Source organism: Apteryx rowi, unplaced genomic scaffold, assembly GCF_003343035.1.
Source record: "Apteryx rowi isolate R43461 unplaced genomic scaffold, aptRow1 scaffold_424, whole genome shotgun sequence".
NCBI lineage: Eukaryota > Metazoa > Chordata > Aves > Apterygiformes > Apterygidae > Apteryx > Apteryx rowi.
In genome coordinates this window covers 109,847-131,366 of record NW_020450677.1, presented here as the reverse complement: position 1 = coordinate 131,366, position 21,520 = coordinate 109,847, and the positions used below count along the sequence as shown (strand labels likewise).

General features: G+C 38.3%; 1 long non-coding RNA gene across 1 annotated transcript; it reads left to right on the top strand.

Annotated features, from left to right (window-relative positions):
• Nucleotides 1–766: 766 nt before the first annotated feature.
• On the top strand, nt 767–19,002 carry LOC112971039. The gene is made up of 3 exons (XR_003255235.1): nt 767–839; nt 7,166–7,300; nt 18,914–19,002. It is a non-coding gene; the product is annotated as an uncharacterized LOC112971039 (long non-coding RNA).
• Nucleotides 19,003–21,520: the final 2,518 nt, after the last annotated feature.

The following is a 21,520-nucleotide window of genomic DNA, read 5'->3' as shown; positions in this document are numbered from 1 at the left end:
CTTATTGAGGCCCAATCTCTTATTAGTTGGCTACCTTTCCAGTTGTCTTGGGCCTGTTTGCATTGGAGCAGTGTGAGCTTGTCACTAGTCTATTAGTATTTTCTCATATCTCCTCTCAGCTGTGAAGCTATCTTGCTTCTGTTCACCTTCACTGTTGAGGATCTTTTGATTATACATGTCTGCATACCCAAGCAGAGAGGTTACATTACCTACTTGTACCACACTTGTTTATGTATGGTGGAAGTCATAACCTTCAGAGCAGCCTTTTCTCAAGGAAAAGAGAAACTAGTCAGTCCCATACCTTCCTGTAATTATTTTGGTGGTGTGTTTGCAGAAAGCTAGCCAAAATCAAGCCTTTTAAAACCATCCTAATACAGGTCCAGAATAGTGTTAAATTATTATATGTTCATTAATACTGAACATGGGGATGTTAGCTTGAGGACATCTGTATTTTGTATTAGTATCTACACTATTTTTCTTGTACTGTCTGTGAATGTAATTAGAAAGTTAATAAATATCTGTACTGAACTGAAGAATTTGTTCATTTTAAGAAATCCTGTGTAGACCTTTTCAATCATTTTATTTTGTATCTGCAATAATGTCTTTTATGCTTGACTTTTAGCACTCAAGTTTAATAAAAAACCATTCTTAGATAAGGCATATAAGTTTAAATGATCATCTGATTAATTGACTGAAACTCATTTACATTTTATGTCATTCTATTCTTTCAGGAAGCAGACTTCTATAGTAAAGGTCACTTCCTTTTGGGTTTGAATATGCCAATTTGGTACTCCCTTCCTTTGGTGTGAATGGATACTATGGGCAATGTGCACTTTCAGGTATGTCTTTATGCTCTTCTGTTTGGAACACTCATCCCTGTCTTTTTTTTTTTTTTTTTTCCATATTCACTACAGTACGCAGAATCCTTTCTAAATCAAGATCCTGTAAATTGCTTTTCACCATAAAATCTGGACTTTTGAATGAAGCTTACTCTTGTAGCTTCTCTACTGGCATAAGTATTTTTGGACTCAAATTGCAAACACATATGTGATATTTTCATTGCTTTTCCTTCATCACTCCCATTCTTTTTACCAAGTCTAAAAAAGAAAAAATAACAGGGTCACAAATCAACTTCTGTATCTCTAATCATTGGTTTCATCAGCTAAAATGTGAGATGTCTGGGGAAAATAAAGTCTTTCCTCTGCTAATTAAAGATGCACTTTCTGTAATTAATACCAATTATTACTGAAATAACTTTGAAAAAAGGAAGCAAGGACAACTTTTTGGCCATGAATATTAAAGTTCTGCCAGTGCATTTAAGGAGGTCAAATGATCTGACGACATGCCTGAACCCTCATCTGGTAAAATAATAAAAAGGCATAAGAATTCCTGTATAGCCTTCCAGTTTAGCTAAGGGGTCTCTTAAAAAGAAATGTGGTATGTATGGAGGGGAAAAAATGTAAAAATATAAAAAGGCAACAATTAAATGTTTTTATTTGTGTCTTCTAAAATGAACAGCTGTAATATATTACTGCATATTGTCCTCATCTATATTTTTCTTGGCATAGATACGTTTCAGTTTAACTGAAGGCTGATTACAGAGATTTTCATCTTCTGCTTTTCCTAGCTACAGTTTTAATATTGTCATGTTGTTCTGTCAGTTTCTTATGGATGGGGACAATCTGTGAAGAAACACTATGATATATAAGGAAATGATTATGAAAAATTCATCCTATTTAGTTTTGAAAATATCCGGTGTAAAGATACTGATAGCATTTTTGAGACCTTCACAACAGGCCTGATCCAGTGAAGTCAGTGCAAGTCTTTCCACTGACATCAATGGGCAGTGGGTCAGGGCTCATTCATGTGCTACTTCTAGCTGTTTTCTCCATTCTTTGATTCTACTGTGTTTTCATGCTAAGATTTGTTAAAGTTGATAGAGAAAATTCTTGCCTTTTTTTTTTAATTCTACATGGGTGATAAATTTGGTGTTTATAAGCATCTTCTTTTGCAGCAAGTTTTACCAATTGTTTAAAGATCCATTAAAATAAACTGCATTTGTGCTGAGAGGACATAGATATACAGGGACAACTGTGTAGGAGCAGTTTTGGCCAAGGATCCCCAAAACCCAGAAACTTCTAATGTAAAATTTGTCATGGGACTTCAAAGTTTCTGTTTCAACTTCTCTGTGCAGAAGACTTGCATATCTTCAGAGTTCCCCTGCTAAGGAGTTCATATTAACCCTAACTGGCACTGTTTGATTTGACTGTTGCCAAGCTGGTCCCACAAAACCACAAAAAAGAGTGAAAAAGATGTGCTTTTCTTAGAGATTTTTAGTTCATAGAAAAGGAATAAATCTTGTATAATCTCAGTGTAAATGAGTGTTCTGCCCTTTTTTAAATTGAAATTGCTGACAGGTGGCCAAAGCCACTCATCTTAGTATTCTGTTCTGGAGTAATATTGGATTTAAGTAAGGAAAAACCCAGTGACTGACAGTTGCTTGAAGGAGAGGATGGTTGGGTTGTTTTTCTGGAGGACAAGTAGTTTGGAGAAGGGAGGTGAAGGGATGGGGAAATGGTATGAGATGTGGGACAATTCTTCACATTGGGTTGTTGGACTGGCATCCAGAGAGGGTGAGTCAGCCTTCCTCTGTTAATTTTGCAAACATCTCAGCAATTCAGTGATCAGGAAAGTGATAGCATCAGGAGTGACAGAAGGAGGAACTGAGACAGACTTGTGGAGTCTGTCCTCATAACTGTGATAGGACAGTAGTGAGCAAAGGTTGGTATGGGTCATACAGTCTTCCTGTAAACAACAGCAGCCTTTTTCACAGTGAAATGTTGCTGTGCATCACATTTTGTTTGTCTTTATAAAAAGAACAAAATATCTCCCCCCATCAATTCCCCATCAGAGTACAGTAATGAAATACTCAGCTGCAGATACAGCAAAACCCATTCCAGTTCTGCTCAGTTATTGTCCGTCTCCTCTTTAGCAGATGGCTGGACGATGATGTCTGCAGTAATAAAAATATTAAAAACAAAAACTGCCAGCTTAATTGGAAAACTGACTAATTTCTATTTTTATAATGTGGTACATGAAGGCATTATTTCTGAAGCCAGTAATGGCCAGATTCAGTAATGGCCATGTGAGAACATTTAGTGGTAAGATGAAGCACTACTGGACTGCTCCATCCCTCATCTTCTGAAAAGAGAGGGCACCTCACAGCATATCCAGAAAAGGCAGGAAAAATCTGGCCAAAGGCAGCCTTACACTGCTTCTGTAGGTCACTCAAAAGAGCAGAGTTAGCTGTAACGCACTGTCTGGTAGTAGCAAGAGACATTCCTCCTCACTGAGGCAGAATATCTCTGAGGCTTGCTTTAGCAGTACTTGCACAGAGGCACATAAGTTGCATAGCCAAGCATTACCTGTATTACCAAGCATTACCACCATGTTCACAGAGAGTGAGATTTCTTTGGAGGAAATCGTACCATGGCCGTCCCTTTGAAAGAGCATGGCCTTCAGGAGCATCCAGAGGGCTCCCCTTGTTCCTTGGCACATGCTATTGTTCTAGCTGTGGGACATGGAAACATAGTGCCACATGTAAGCACTTTCATCTACTACAGGTCCTGCGTTCTGGATTATACAGAAAAGTAGGCTAAACTAGGTACGAACTGAGAGTTGAGTGAAAGTTATGAACAGATGACACCATTTGAATACTCACTGGAAAATGGTCTTAATCCTCTTGGATTAATGGTCTAGCTTCAACTGGTAGATCTCTAAATGACAGAAGATCATTTGGCATTAATTCATTCACTCGTGAGAGAGATGGAGAACAAAGCATTGTCTCACTCCTAGAGATTACGCTACTCATTTAGAATTAAATTGCATTGTCTGGGTGCTATAGGCAACTTTTGTGATTTTTTAACTTACCCCAAACATAGCTCAAGGCTTTTGAAAATGACAGTTGATTTTGAGAGCTGTGGATTAATAGCCCAATGTCTGAAATACAGTGAAGGATCCTGTAGCACTGCTCTTGAATGTAGACTCCATTAAGACATCTTGGCTATCCCAGAGACTTCCATATACAATGTATAAATGTCAGTACTGACATTTAGAGCATGCAAACAGCTTATCAGTTCTGTTACAAATATTCTACCTGTAATCTTAGCTAGATGACTTTCCTAAGATTATACTGAGTTTTGGGGGTTTGCCTTTTTGATTAAAGAAGTTCATTGGGTTGAGAAAACACCAGTTTGATTTGCTTTCTGGAAAGTGCTTGCAGAATCATACTTTTGGTATCTCATCTCTTATGTTTAATCTTAATTATCACTATGTCCTATTGCAGTATGTAAAGCTCTTAAGATCTGTAGCTCACTAATTAGTGTTAGACTGTTTTAGCTTCTATTGCCAGAAAATTAATTAGTGTATTGTTTGAATAAAGGGAGATGCACAAAGCAATTTAGACAGATATTATCACTTACATTTGCTTAAAAAAATTCTATTGCTTTCTTGAGGCTTCAGGAGAAAACAAAATTGATTTTTTTTTTTCTGAGATTTTGCATGCCCTTTTTACTGTTTTATGCCCAGATATAGGTTTTGAGTAAGACTCTTATTCTCTCCTTCCCACCCATCATAAATTGTCAGCTATAGTGGAAGGCTTCCCTTTCAGTGAAAGACAGGTATGGTCAAACTCTGAAAACTAGGGCATATCAGTCATTCTGTGTCTTATTTAACCATCTACAAAACAGATGCAAAATGCTCCTGGCCTTTTAACATTATGGGAATTAGCTTGTATGTGCAGAAGTCTTCTAGAACTGCAAATGAAAAAAAAATATGGAAGGGAAGGGAGGTTATTCTTAATCTTGGATTGCTATTTTACAGCTGATGCTTGCCTTTTCTTAATCTCTTAGAGAAAACCAAAACTGAGTGTGGAGGTTTTGTTCATTAAGCATTACACTTAAATCTGAAATTGCTTTAGATACTGAAAATGTACTTGGACCTTTGCTTTATCTACAGAATAATAAACTCTTAAAATAAAACACTCTCTCTCAGACTCCAGCAATTTTTGGCTAAAGGATTTCCTGAGCCAGATATGGTATCTATACATTTAATAGCCCTTTATTGCATGAAATTCTCCAGTTTCCCCTTTATTTCATTTAAGCTTTTAGCATCCTCAGCATCTTGTGGCAAGCAATGACAGTTTAGCGACTTGTTGAGTGAAGAAGTACCTCCCATTGCATGTTTTGAACCTGCTACCCATTAGCTTCATTTTATGGTCTGTATTTCTTGTATTAGAAGAGAGGATGACCAGTTAATCCCAGTCCACCTTTTATTTGCTTCTTATGATTTTATAAAGCTTTGTCATATTTCCCCCCAACTGTGTCCTTTCCAGGCACGAGAGCCCTTGCTGCTTGGCTGACCCTTGCAGGATAGCCCTTGCAGGCCATGCCTCTGTCATTATTGCCGCCCTTCTCTGACCCTTTTCCAACTCTATTGTATCATTTTGAGCTAGAGGACTCAGAGCTGCACATAGGATTCAGGATGCAGCATGGATTTATGCCATGGCAAAACTCTATGCTTTATTCCGATCTCTCTTCCCTACCTAATAATTCCTAAAATTTTCTTTGCTTTTTCAACTGCTAATGAGGATGGAGCTGATATTTTCTTAGTTCTTAAAAACGTTGTAACTTTCAGGCATTTCCTGGAGTGGTAGTGGTCAGCTCAGAGACTCTCATTTTATATATTTAGATTTTTTTCTTCTCGTTTGTGAAGAACCACTGACTTTTAGCTATTTTGAATCTGCCACCTGCTACTTTCATCTGAGATTCTCTATTTCTTGCATTTGAGAAATCTGAAGAACCATACATATCTCAAAAAATGTTCCATTTATTAGATGATCTTTTCTTCTATTGCCTTGCTTCAGAAGCTATTCAAACTAATAAATTTCATAGTGATCTTATGGTCAAACTGTGAGTAACTTTCAGAAAACTCTATTTTTTTTAGTATATTTTCTTGTCAGTTCAACATTTTTATACAGCTCATAAAAGTGGCAGGAGATAATACTGGAAGCAAGTTGACTCTACGTTCCTTAATGGAATCCCTCAAACAGGTATAAGATAGAGTACATGCTGACGTATCCTCCTAAATGAACAGATCTGAGGCAAAAGGATTTGTTTATAAGCTTTAAAGGATTGGATGGGACACTACTGAGACAGAGAATTCTCCCAAACATAGCTGGGCCTGGCATAGAGCTACTCTGAACATCTGGTTATACAAATGTTAAAATTTCTAGTTTGCAAGTAATTTTAACTCTGTAGAAGTCTTTTTATTCACTATTTTGCCTTTATTTTAGTTTTGTGAAGATGAAGCATTAGAATGTAGACACAAAAGCTTCTTCTCTTTCCCATGCTTCTAATACAACCTCAAAAATGGTTATATTTTGTAAAATGAAGCTTAACCCTACAACTAATACTATTTTTTCCTTTCTAAATTGCTACATATTTTTACGTGGTTAATTTTTGATTAAGATTGTATTCATTAGCTACAGTCATTCCCCATAAAGGGAAGGGACTAAACTGGCAATCTCTTAGGCATTATAGGATGGAGTTTACAGTGCATTTTCTAGTATCAGGCCTAATGCACAATCTCATTCCTTCTGATATTGTAGCAAGGAGGCATACTGGATCGATGCATGCTTCCTATACTACCTCTGAGGGGAGCCATTATCCAACAGTTCCAATTAATGCCAAGGAAACAGTATATCCTTATAATCCTTGCAACATGTCATGGGTCTGAATCTACTCTTGCTTAACTGATGTTAGTCAGGAATAGGTCTGCAGAAGACCATGGCACATATCAGCAAAACAGACGTGAAATAAGATGAAAGTCTTTACAGTATTTCTGTTGTTTTCAGTATGGTACAAGGATGAGAAATGTAAAATGAAACTTCAGAGAAGAAATAGTTGTTTGTTTTTTTTTTGTCTGTGAGTGATTTGGTAAAGGTTATTCAGGAGAGAAGATATTCTCTGCTACTCTGACATTTGATCATTGATATAACTATATAAATTTAGACTGTTACTGTTGATTTCAACATCTGCTTTAATGGTACTTTCTCCATTTATCTGAATTTGAAGGCATATTGTGTAATCTGAAATTTCATTTTCAGCTGAAACCCTGAATGACAAGCATCGTTTTTAAGACCATAATTTCATGTGCAAAGGTGGAGGGACAGGAGGAGGTGGAGAAGGAGAGATGGAACAATTCAATGAACAGATGGGGAAATAGAGTAGAAGCATTATTGGTAAGTTGTGCCTGTTGTTGGCGAAGAAACTATCCAATGACTTCCTGCATTTTGCATTACTCTCTAGCCCACTGGAGTTTGGTTCACAAATGTTCTTAATTGCTGAATTGTCCTGATATACTCTTAGGAATATAGTTTATTTTTTTGATGAGGCCAGCTGGAATCAGACAGAGAGGATGTCATTCTTACTAGTTAATTACAGTGTTCTGTAAAGTTTTTAAAAAACTACACGGAGTGGGCAAATGGTGTAGTTCAAGGTCTTGCACAAGTCCCGAACTGCATTGTGGGCAAGAGGTTTTTGAAAGCTTTTCCTGTACTTTAAATATATTCTGTTCCATGGGATATTTAGTTTAAACACATACTCAACATGTTTCACTGGCTGCAGTGAAGACTAGGCTGTGTAAGAGATAAAAGATGTCCCTTAAACTTTACATATTTGAAATACACTAGTGTTTTTCATAATAATTTCTACTTTCTCTCTTTCTTTTGTTGATATTTTTGTTTTGTGCCTCCTAGAATGCAAATGAGTAGAAGGTTAATTTTGAACAAACTTTTGAGCAAATGCTCCTCAATTGACTCTAAAATAAGTCAAAGCAAGTTGTCTCATCTTTACCGTGTAGATCCTGTTGACTCTTACTGGGCTCCATGACAGTGTGACAATGCCAAGAAGGGCTTGCTGAGATGCCACTGTCATCTTTAGTTTATGCTAAAATTAAGAAAAAAATCAGGGCGAGGAGAAAAATCTGAATGGAGTAGTTGGTGCTTCTTTTCTTTTTTTCTCAGCAATGTATTTCTCCTCTTATTGGAGGAGAGTCAAAAGGGCAAAGGTAATGGTGTCATGTCCCTCCCTCCGCCTTATTTCAGGTGCGCAGTGTGGACTCCTAGCAAACTTGAGGTTGTAGCTCTTGCCTTCTAATCTGAGACTCCTAACAAAGGTGCAGGTTGTGGGGTTTTGTGAGGAACAGAGGCACTTCTGGATTGGAATTTGAACTGAAGCCACTAGATCATTTCACACAGACTTCCAAAAAAATAAAATTCCCCAAACCCAATCATATGATAACTTCTGGCTGAACTCCCACCCAAATTGAACTGGATTCAAACCTTGTTTTAAATAAAATAAATCTCCATTGGTCCTGGCTTTCAAATAAAACAGTTGTTATTTTTGTTTTGTTTTTCCTATTAAATGAACAAAGCTCCCTGGGATGTGCTTAAATCTCCTTGCATTGGTTCACTCTAAAGCAATAGTATATAACTTAGACAAATGATCTGAGTTACTGATTTCATGGATGGAGAGAGTGAGTAAGAAGTGCACTCTGTCCCTTGGCTGTCATACACTGTTTTACCATATCCCCATTAACATCCCAGCAAATGCATTGATTATTACTCTGGATTCTCCATTTAATAAACTGTATGAAACTCTCTCTGGAAAAACAAATGAGTGGTTTGGCTTATCTGTTATTATCTTGGCACAATAAGCATTTTTTTTTCAATCAGCTGATTTAAAGAGAAGTTTGCCATGTTGAAATGGGAGACAAGTTTCATCTGAATTGCATTGAACTGCCTCCTGCTTACAACTAACTATACAGCTCTTCACTGACAGCTCATGGACTCAGAATTTGGGCAAGATTTGCATGGCCCCATATCAAAAAAACATATTACAGTAGTTTTTTTGAATGCTTGAAAGGCATGGCAATGACCTAAGAACAGCATTTAGTCCAAATCTAAAGATCTGCTCCAATATATTCCAGTCAACCCTTATCTTGGGATTTAGGACTAAAGACAGGCATTCAAAATCTGCTTTTATTTATGAACATAGGGTGGGAGTCCTGCAGAGTTTAGAGCAGAATAACTTTCCAGTCTATAGGGATAAATGTGCCAGGGCATAGGGTTCTGGGAGAATCCTGATGGTTTTCTCAGATAACTGCCTTTATACCCACAAATCCATATGTTTTTTTCACAGCTGCCTTGTCATGAGACATGTCAAAGGGAGAGGATAAAAATATCAAGAGACCTTGATATTTAACCTGTAATAAAATAGGTATATGTCAACGTTAAATTCCAGCCAAAACATGTTGGCATTTATCAGAGTTTGGAGATGAAGACAGTAGACTCCAGATGGCAAACAAATTTTTTCCGGAGTGATGAAGATTTTACTGTAATTGCAAATCACATGCTTGCAAGTTGCCTAACAAAGCTTTTATTATTCCTTTTCTATTTTTTCATAGCATGGAAACTGAGGTTGAGATGCTCTTGCAAATCTTAAATGTTGGGATAGTTAACAGTTTGACCCCTAATTCAGAGTGGGACAGGTGTTATGGATTTATTCTGTTCCTATTGAAGAGTGGTTCCGGCAGCTGCTGAAGTGGAAAGCAAACAAATGAAGCTTGAAATGTAGGAATAGCTTAAGCCCAGATTTAGAACCATTAAATTTTTTGTTTCTTTTCGTTGCTAATGCAAAGATATATCTTGCCAGCTTCTCAAAAGCATTACACAAATGCATGAAACACATGTATTTACAAATTCAGGTCATAAATTGTAACTACACGAAGCCATGAACCAAAAGGACATAGTAACTTTTTAAAGTTTTGCCTAATGAAGTACTGTTACATTTTTAGAAGAGCAACAGGAGGAGACCAAGATCTACAGCAGGCTGAAAGGACATTTCTTGAGAAAGCCAAGTAGTTTTACATCAAATTGCGCAGATGTAAACTATAGTGCATATTGTTGAACTCCACCTACGGCACAATACTTACTACTTGAGTACACCTACACAAAGGCATTTCTATTAAACTAACCTGCTAAAAGTGTTACAGATTTTCAGGCATTGTTTCTTCCTCCCTCTCATTCCTTCTCTTCCTTTATCTTCATTCTCTTGTATTTGATCATTAAAAATAAAGGGGGAGAAATGAAAATAGCAAGAGAAAATAGGAGGAGGAAGGAAGGTGAGAAGGGGAAAATACAATAAATGTTAAACCAAAACCTGAAAAATATTTGGTTTCAATACCTTCAGTTTTTTTCAATTTCTCATTGAGACGTTAAAAAATGTAGAGTAAACATGAAGTTTTTGATTTTTTTTTGAATCATACTTGCCATTTTTCACCCAGCACTGCTGCCAACTTTCTGACTATGTAGTACAACCAGCTTTTCAGCTACTCCTACAATGGTGCATTCAGAAAAAGATACATGTGCTAATGGCACCTGCACAGCCGCTCATTTATGGCACTAAAGGATCAAGTGAACATGCCAATCAGATTATATATGCAAGCTGGATAACTCTGTGCCTAACTACCTACCTGTGTGTGATAGTATGGTTAATGTGAAGGTACTGTCATGACTGGAGGCAGATATGTTCTCCACGGTGCATGCATTTTGTCCACAGCAGGGATTTGTTTGTGAAATAGTAATGTATAAATTCATTATCAGTATAGTATAAAATAAACTGTTATCCTTCTGAAGTGCAGCTTATCAGCACATAATTTTCCAGTAATAAAATTCTGGAGGAGAAAAATTACTCAAAACCAGCATTTAGCTTAGCACACTCTTTTTCTTCTAATAGAAATACCTGAAAACCTCTCTCTATGTACATATATAGTCATCTGCCTTCATTAAAGAAATATTTTATATGTATATATAATTATTTATCTACATGTGTGTATATAGGTGTGTGCGTGGTAAGTATTTTTTTTTAATGAAAGCAGATTATAAAGAGAATGTTCATCTCTGATACTGAAAATATTGAGGCCTAGGGGATATTGGCTAGATACATTATTAGAACCCTGAAATAATGCTTGCCACCAGTTTTTCCAATGAAGACCATCTGCAAATAGCTTTATTTTTGGTTCCAAAGAAGAATTCAAATTGTTTTTAATCCAGCCGAACTTTTTTTCACTGACAAAAGACTTTCAGGAGCAATTTCATCATTAAATCAGTTCACCCAGCAGAATATTCTATTTCTTAAATGGAAGAAGCAACCACCAAACTTCTACTTTACTATAACTTCAGCTTTAAATTGTCTGATTTTATTGAGTGTACATGTTTTACCTAGTAATAATTATTTACATAGTTCAGGGCTTCCAGATAGCATACAGTATTTTCTCACTTTTTTCACACTCCTCTGAAAAAATAATGGTAAGAATCTAAAAAAGTGTTTCCAGTGTTTCTGTTTGATTCAGTATTACCTTTTATGAATTTGCTTCATGGTTCTTACATCAGGCTTTTTTGTCTGGAGAGAAATGTGAGTAAAATTAGGAAATGAGTGTAAGATGCATATAGAAAGAACAACAAAAAGTATGTATGCATTTTCATTCAGACTTTAAAGAAACAACTTACTCTTTGTCTAAAGGGTTTTTTGGATTTGCAGAACTGTATTCTTTATGGCAGATTATATCTTTGTATTGATTGACTGTAAGCAAAGGAAAAGTGGCATTGCAACAGTGTATATGAAACACAAGAGTATCGACTGACAGCACATTTAGTTTTTGCTGTGTGACTGACCTCCAATTTCTCAATTCTGTGTCACAGAAACAGGTAATATAGGAATATTTACCCAGGACTACAGTGCTCCTTCATTCAGTCCATGCCCATTTTCAGGCAGAAGGTCTGAAGAAGTGATTATTGTAGTCCCTTTTGGATTAGCATCCAGGAATTTTAGCTGCCAGCTCTTAAGTATTATTTATAGTCTTACAGTGGGTTTCTAATTCACTCAGCATTATAATAAATAAATAAAACAGCCTTGATATTTTTGTATGTAGGGCTATGTTGTTATGTGATGGAAAACAGAATAGCCCACTAAAGTCAAAATGGAGTTACAATGATTTACATGAACTGAAGATCTGGCTTGGACTTTTCTACAACATGGAATGTCAAAATCAGTATTTTTATTATTCATTATTACAGTCCCCTGGTAGATTGTTCCCAGTAGATTGACCCTTTTTTGGTCTACCTTGCAGACCCAAAGATCATCTGTGTAATTTTCCAGGGGTGTCTATCCTGCATACTGCATGGTGTGCCTTTTAGGGGCACAGTATCTATCCCACTTATCTTTCTGGTCTCTCTTCTCTCCTTTCCCCTCTCTTCTTCATTCATCCAGAGGCTTCTAATAATGGCTCTACATGGCTTGTCTGCATCCCTCATGCCTTGTCACTCACCATGCAACCCTGTAGAAAGGGTATTATCAGACACAGATACTGCCCGATACCACTAGGCAATGCAGTGAGAGAGAGGAAGTGTGTCCCAAAACCAAACCTTGGATCTTAAAGATTTTTCCTCTCCTCCTCCCCTATTTGTTCCTATCTAAGGCAGGACAGCTAGGACCTGCCCCAACAGGCTGAGTGGATTAGGGCAATCCTTTCCCAAGCCTCTGTGGCTGAAGCACCCCTATGGGACTCCCTCCACCACCTTCTATTATCTTAGTGTTGTCTGAACTCTCTCCCTGGTCTGTCTCTGGAAGGGACTAGGGGTTTGGTGCAGCAGTCCTGGAGCTCAGCAGCATCATGTGGCATGGTTCAGCCTAGTGAAAAGGTGGGTGAAGAGAGACCTGCAGTGTGTGCATGTGTCCAAATGTGGGAGCTGAGATCGTCACCTGGGTACTGTCAGGAGACAAAACACAAGTTAAGAACTGACACACATTTCTTGTAAGAGTCAGAAAAAATGCTGTGCCTGGTGAAGTACCTTTGCCTCCCTCAGTCACACCGCCTGTATATAAAGAACAAACCCTCAATGCTGGCCGCCAAAGAAAAACATTCCCAGCCCCATATTTCCTATGGCTGCCTAAAAGTTTCCCATCATGTCAAACCAAGGAAGTCCTCAGCAGACTGGGGATATTTGGGGACAGAAAGCTAACCATACCATTCCACGACAGCTGAGCCTGTGCTGATATATGTTCCTGAACTGCCCATCACTGTCTGCATTAGCCATTTTCTGGACCAGGAGAGAGACAGGTGTGTGGGTCTGTGTGAGGGTCATTTGCCATGGGGCTCCTCTGCCCCATCCTACCATTGCAACTTGGGGCTGCAGGGAGAGAGAGGAACGATGGGGCCATGCATCTCTGGGAAACCTTCGTACCTAGTAGGGGCCGGCCCCACCACAGCAGCACTGGTGCTATTGCCCAGGCCAGCCTGTGCATTTTGGTGGGAGAGAAAAGAAGTTCCCTGTCTGCCACTGATGGTGGCTGTGGAGAATAACTGCTGACAAAATAGTGTAGGGTGTATGTCTATATGATGTGCAGGTCAGAAAGACATAGGGTAACTGGCCTCTGCTGTACTGCCTTTCTTATATGACTGTTTCCTAGGCAAATACAGGTCATCTGGCAACCTTCAGCTTAGTGTAGGCACAATGACCTATATTTCCAATCAGGATTAATAATTGTTCAGTCCATCAAACATAAATAGCTGGTGTTTAGACAAATGAATTTTATATCAAGCTTTCGCTCATATGTATTCATGCACTGCCACATCAATTGAAAGCAGGATGAGAGTCATCAAAGGAGCAGTAGGTTATGGGCCATCTGACTTGATAGGTCCTGGGAAAAGTGTATGTTTCAGTGCTGAGTACACAAATCAACCAAGCTAAGCCTACCTGGGAAAGGAGTGACCAGAATATGTTGCTCATCAGTATGGCATGAGAGCAGTCAGTTTAAAGTGTGTGCGTGCACACACGCAGCCACACACATTCTCTTCTCTGTTTTGGGGGTGACTTTTTAACTGGCATATTTACTGGCTAGATTAACAACACCATATTTCAGAATATCTGGTTCAGGTGCTATCCCTGAACCAGCAATAACTAGATCCAGAATTTTGTTTCTATGGGGATGACAGATGCCACGGGGAGAGCAATTACAGATCCACAGGCATTGCATAAGGCAATGGAGAGTTCACTGGCTCTGATAGCCTTCCCCTCTGGGAGCCTGAGCACTCCAGAGGTCTGACATTTATTTTCCTTTCCATGCCTCTGAGTCACATAGATTCTTTCTCTCTGTGATTAGGTGGGAAGCACACTGCGCTGGCATAACACTTGTACAGGTGGCACCTCTTACTTCATTTTGTTCATATTCATACCAGCTCTAGAAGAACATTTGGCAAAGGCCATCAAACACCTCAGTAGAGAGAACTGGAGGCAAAATCTGCGTATGAGACATACTAAAATGTTTATAATCAGAGATGTGTCCGAACAGAAACCTAATATCCAGTTCATTCATGCAAATGAGTTTAGCTCAGAGTCAGGCTTGGAGCCAAAGTTAAATAAAGTTTGAACTCATCTCTCTACTTGGTACTTTGAGGTCTACATTTTGCTCCCTGATATACCTCTAGACACTCTAAAAGGAGAGATTTTCAAAGATGTGTTTGCAAACAAGCATCTCATGTTACAATAGGATCTCATGCCTTACAGTAGCATAACTCACAGGTACAAAACTAACTGTTGGATATGCATGTGAAGCCATCAGTATTGCAGGTACAACAAATAACCAATGTGAAAATTTGGCCCAAACATGTATATCCTGTGTCTAATGTCTAGAATGCCATGGAATTCAATTCTAGAACATTTCAGTACTTCTTTAAATGACACAAAACTTAGCATTTTTATTAGTCACAGTTCTAAACAAATTACAAATGTTTCTGATGAGGGTTTCAAACTCCTGATTTTTAGAGTAACATTAGCAGCATCAAAAGTGGATTGCCCCTCCATGCTCTATCTTATTTTGTACAAACTGTGCTAGAGCTAAGGGATGCTGCCAAGATTGCCAATGCTGAACACTTCACAGCGTGTGGCCACCACACGTGTGCCTCTGCATTCCAGGCAAGGCACCACCACCCCACTGGGAGGGAAAGCAAAAAGAAACCACTGGTGACTCACAGAGACAGGTGAAGGAATGAAGCATGGAATCTACTGTAGAGAGCTATTATAAATCTATCGTATTGTTATTGCCAATAGATACATTCTCTTGGTGATCAGCTCGACTGTCAAATATCTTGCTCTTGGTTGAAAAGATAAAGTATTTCTACATGTTATTCCTTTGACTTACTAGTATATGAGCTAAGAGTTTTTCTGGTAATTGCATAGTTAAGATGACCATCTCATTAGGCCTAATAGAAATGCCACTGCAGTCTACCAGATAGGACATGAAGTTATTCACTGAAGAACTATCATATTGAAATATGTAGTGTTTGTTTTTCACTTACGACTATAGACATTCACTAATGGCTAAGAAAAGGCTCCATTTCCTATTGATGCTTAAATATATATGTGTATTTTTGGATAAGAAACACTAACAATAGTTTAAAAGTTCTCTTTCAACATTTTGAATTAGAAAGTTTTTGTTTTCTTCAAGCTGGAACTTTTTGCAATTTTGAAATCTTAGCAAACTTGGACACAAAATGATTAAAGACAGATTGGCATTGTAAAAATATATTACAAAATTATTGAAATGAAATGTTTCAGCTGACCTCAGCTCACACATTTTTCAGATTTTCAATATGTGGAAATTGTTGAGATTTTTGACTTTAATCCTGATCTGAGAGGAAAAAATGATAGCAGCTTAGAACTCTCTGCAATAGCAGAAGGGAGTTTCCCATTCTGCTTCAGTCCCATTTGGTTGAGCTCTGTTGTGAAGTTATTTGCTAAGGGCCACTTATTCCTGTAATGTATAATGGCCTTCTAATGGAAAAGATGGGATGAAGCAATGGAAGTGGCTGAGTACTTCCTGAGTATGAAGACCAAAGCAGTTCATAATTTGTACCCCCCTTCTTTTCTCCTCTACTTATTCCCCAAATTGGCATTATTTCTTGGATTTTTACTGGGCAGAGACAAGCAAAGCACCTTGCTAATACACAAGCCTCACTCATAGTCTTAACTAAGGGCTGGTTAAACTTCCTGCAGACTAAGTAGGTTTCAAAAACATAAGAAAATTTTTAAATGCAATCAAAAATCTTAATAAATTTCCCAAAGCCAATCCAGAATACAGAAAATGCTTCTTTGGCTACTTGGAAATAATGGAGAAAATTCTGACCACAATGTCTCTTGAAGCTATCCCCAGAGTCAAACTGGAATTTTTATTACTGCATTGCCTTTTTAGTCGTGCCACTTTTTAGCACTTTTAGTTCTAGAAGTAAAGACTAAATATATGAGCAAAACTTTCTGAAGCAGTTAGAAGCAGCTTGTTTATGAACTACAGGCTACTCCAGTTCTTGCAAATCTCTTCATAGCTAAGGTTTCCAGGATGTTGTTCAATACTGTGCTATGTAATATATTATCAAGTAATTTTTCACACTGCAGCTAAAGTCAGACTGTCATTCCATGCTACGTGGAATTCATCCATGTTTCTGTTTAAGGGCCTCTGTCAGTGACTGCACAATCACATAAGCATAACAATGGAAGTGGAATTGGTCCAAATGAAAGTTGTGGCCAGCCAAAAACACATCATAGCTCAGACACCACAAACTTACCTCATCAGCAAAGAAATTCAGATAAGACAAGATTCATTTAGTAACAATTTGCTTCTGTTGATGTATAAATTAATGACTCAGTACATCTTAGGACCTCCAAATTGAGGTTCGACCATAGTGTGCTGGAAAAATAGATTCAGCATTCCCCCTCTTCCACAGAAGGGTCTAGGAAACTTCTCAGTTTTCTGTTAGATTATTTCACTGAAGATGAGTTTTGAAGTTGTTATGATCCACTAGTACCTGTATTGTAAGAATACCCAGAGAAGAGCCACTCACGCACCTTCCCCTGACACATCCTGCACAGGCAGTAGGATGCCAGTTCGCAAGAGCCTATGGTCTGGTGGTATAGCCAAAACAGGGCGAGGGCAGCAGAGATAAAAAATGGTGAAGGGCTACCATAACTAACCTGGCAAGTCATGACTGAGCTAAGGATAGGTGTCAGGTCTCCTTGTTCCCAGTCCAGAACCTTATTATTTTTATGCTACATAACATCTCTAACCAACTAGCCACATGTACATACTTTTCACTTGTTACTCCTTGAATTTGGACTTTTCTGCCTTATCTAATCATACAATTAGGATTAGAGGTTCTAAGACTTGCAAGGCTCATGAAATTTTAATGTCATTGAAATAAGTCTCCTTAAAGTCTATAGGTTTAGGTACTGAAAAAGATTTAAAATAAAGCTATCTCTTTTTGATCACAGATACAGAAATACTAGAAAGCAAAGACTAATTTTTTTTGGTTAGTTAATGCCACTAAATCTACAGACATTGCCATTTCTGGCTGGGAGTAAAATACTAACTACCACCCCCTCCTTCTTCCTGCTCCTCATAAATCTGAATTGAAAGGGTATTACTATATCTTGCAAGTGAGCATGCATAGACTGTAAGAAGAAATGGGACACAAATTTCATATGTTGAGAGTTCTCTCCATAAAATGTTCTGGTCCCATATTAAAGTCAAGAACAACTATCAAAAAACCAGATCATCTGATTCCACCTTTATTCTAAGAAGTACCCTTTCAGGTTATCAGAATCTAAACATGGTATTTCAGACTTGATATCAGATTAAAGAAGTCAGTGGAAAAAAGCTTAGTGAGCTCTGCTTTAGGCCCTGCTGATCAGTATCAACATCTTGAATTGCTAGAAGGGACTGATTCCCTGAGCTCAGATGTATTTAGTTTCTAGAAGTATGGATGAGCATTTTAAAAACACTTACCAAACAATACCGAAAGACAAGGCACTTTCTGGGAAGTCAGAGGTGACTAACCTCAGTTTCAGAATTGCATATGCTTACCTTGTTGTCATCCCTTGAGTTTCGATGGTAAAATGTTAAACAGCAGACCCCATCTGCTCTCTCTCTGGCCATGTAGTCTTGCTGTCTCACAAGTGTGTGACGGGCCAGACCAGGCTTAGGGAGCTGCGTTTTGGCACGCAGGGTGCCCTGCTGCGGGGTGAACCACCTGCAGCAGACCAAGAGGTGACTTTGCTTTCTTGCTGCCTCAGCATGCTGAAGGTAAGGATACAGGAAGGATAATCTGAATAAACAAGGAATAAACAAGGGAATTCCCTTCCCTTTCTGTGTATGGTTATATACCTTGGGTCATAATTTTACCCTTCCTAAGTCCAGTTTCTATTAGACCACATTTATTTCTCTTGTATTTCTGGTCTGAAACTGATAATGCTACTCATCTAAACTGTTGAAATTTTCAAAAATATTTTATTAACCAATTGTTATGTTGATTACACTGGACTCTTCCTATGAGGCTTATTTACTAACAAACTAACCGCAAGCTAATTTCTTATGGAAAGCATACCTATCTTCCTCATCAGTTATTAATATCTGCAGGGATCTTTCTGTAATCCTGACCTCAGTGAAAATAAACCTGTGTCCAGTTTGCTGTAGCAATCACCATTTTGGCTAGTGGATCATTTGCTATGAGGTGGATACATCGGGTGTCTTGGCAGTAATTTAAACCACAGTTGGCAAACATATTTAGGCTTTGATGCTATGAGTTATCCTTTCCAAACGGGAGTTTCTGGGTGGTATTTTAAAATGATGTTGTCCATTTCTGTTTTCTTGGATATAACACTGCAACGTGTCTGTTTTATTAGAGACCAGGCTTTATTAATACTGCACATTTACCGATCTTTTCTTATGACCTTTTTTTCCAGAAGTGGAAATGACAACAAATGAGCTCACACACAAGGACACGAGTGCCTTCAGGTATCTAGGAACAGAGCCAGGCCCTGGAGGGAAGCAAACGGGACCCGTCATGGGAGCCTCCAGGAGGGAAGGGAGCAGGCCGCATCTTTTAAAAAAAAATCCTCAGATATATTCAGCATTTCAGAACAAGCCATTTTTTTTCCATAAAAATCTACAATGAAAATAAAAAAAGTTTAGAAACATGGCGATAAAGAAACCTCCATCTTCTAGTCAGTTCAGGGTTAAATAACACAGGATATTTTTATGTTTATGGTCGGTGAAATGTGAGCTGCAGCTTCACATTGTATGTCGATGATCTGTATTTATACTTTCAAAAAGTACAAAGAAATATTATTTTCTAGGATTGGATGCTCTCTCTGGTCCAACTCTGTGCCTTTCTATGCTTCAATTTGCAAGTACTTACAGCTATAGAAATGGGAAAAAAACATACATTTCAATGAAAATTTAGCACAATTCCGGCAAAATGTATATATAAGAGACCAAATCATACTAGGATCCAGCAACTGGAAATCTTCAAGAAACCCTGGGAAGTTCTTTTCCCCATTTCTGTTGCTGCTGATGAGCAACTCAGTTTTCCTTTACAAAGTTCATTCCTTACTCTGCCAGAAGACTGCTGGGAGGCATTTTTTATATGAAACAGACAGTCTGTAATTAAACACTTGTAGATGGCTGAACTCAGTGAGTTATGAATGCTTTGGGACATATAAACAATCCTACACAAGAATTGCTTCAATAATTTGAGTCAACAAAGTGAATGGGTTCTAAGCACAACTTAATAAAATCTGTAAGACAACATAGCTACACTTCTCTCACATTAAAATGGTATTATGGGAACACTGTGTTTTCACTACATTTTTTTAAAATTGGGGAAGTCAGCAAGAAAGAAACATTCTTCATGTTTCACTCAAGATAAAAAAGAGTTAATGCACCCCACAGAACAGCTCAGGCAAGAAAACAAACATGAAACCTGTAAAAAATACCAATAATTCTTCTGGAGGCAAGATCTGAATATTTTTGCTTTTTTTTCCCCCAGATAATATCATCCCTCTTTCCTTGCAGCTCCTGAGAGACCATTCCATTCCCACTCTTTAGTTCTGTAAATGCTGGAACAACTTGGATCAGTAGGTTTATGGTAAGGCTGACAAGCTATTAGCTTTTCTATTGTAATTTTATCTTGCGCACCATAGAAGCTTTGCAGCAACAGATGAAAGATGCAGGGAATTTTTACACTGGTTGAGAGGTGGAGTTAAGCATTTGTGGGTTCAGTGCCTTGTTAACATGCCTAAGCCGCTTTTGAGATCTGATACTGTTTTCACATTGGGAAGATCTATATACACTTTGCGATGCTGGACCAGGGTTTTCTGTCTTGGTCAGTCCTCAGTGTATTTTGCAATACACTGCATTGCACAAGAGAAAGTCCCAAACTGATTCCAGTTTCTGAGTGGCTTTCCATAAGCCCAAAATCTGATGGGATATCAACTGTACTCCACAGGTGTAAATGTAAGCATGAAGCACCTGACATGCCCTCCCTAGGAAAGCAACACGGCTCCAGCTTAATAACACACACCAACTCATGTGGGAGCAAGCTTAAAACAGTTTGGGAAATGTTGAATGTTTGGTTTTGAATGAAAACAAAATATTTTGACATTTCTGAACTGATTTTTTTCTAAACATTCTGGTCTCTGAAAATGCCAATTTGGGATGAAAATAGTTTTCAAAAAGTCAGCTCTTTTCCCTAGCAAGGGAATTTCATCTGTCAACTAGCTGTACCATCCAAAACTAGTCAAGGGCAGGAATAAGTAGAAAACACATGTCCTAAATAGGTTCTCCTCTGTCTATTGCTGTGCCCAAGGAGTGTAGATCAAATGGGAATCATTTGGATTAAGCTGCTTGCCTTTTTCTTAATGGCCTGATTTTATAGCAGTAGCCATGACTATCATAACAACCAAAACAAAGAAAAACATGGAACTGGATTTAGAATCGGTACATTCTGTCTGCCTAAGAGGGAGAAGTCCAACCCAAATCCTTACTCCCGAACACACTCTAAATTTTCAGGAGGTGTGACTGGGGATTCATAGCTTCTAACTCAGGTTCATAACTGCTGCCTGTAATTACACCAGATATGCTTATGACAAAGAACCTGTAGGCTTCCATATTTCTCTAACAGGTTTAGGTTTTATGCCAACTTGGAGTTAAGCTGTTAAAAAGAAGGAGAGAGAAAGTGGTTTTAAGCCAACTTCTATGTCTTCATAATCTTGACAGTGCCAGGAGCAGCTGAATTATCTTGTGGTTAAGCCCAACATGTCATATTGCTCTGATTTCTGACTTTCTTTCCCTCAGAGTGGTCGCTGACAGTCATTCAGTCAGAAGGAAACCTGTTTGTCCTATCAGTCCAGCGGCAGTGGGCTCCACTGGGGCTCTCCCTCCATCACACTCATGTTCCTAACGCCAGGGCCTGTGCAGTGTCCTACATGTGTTTTTCTGTCAGAAGTTCTGTTCAGTAATCGCAGCAGAGGACTTCTCTCCCAGCCATTTACTGATATTTACACTTTCTG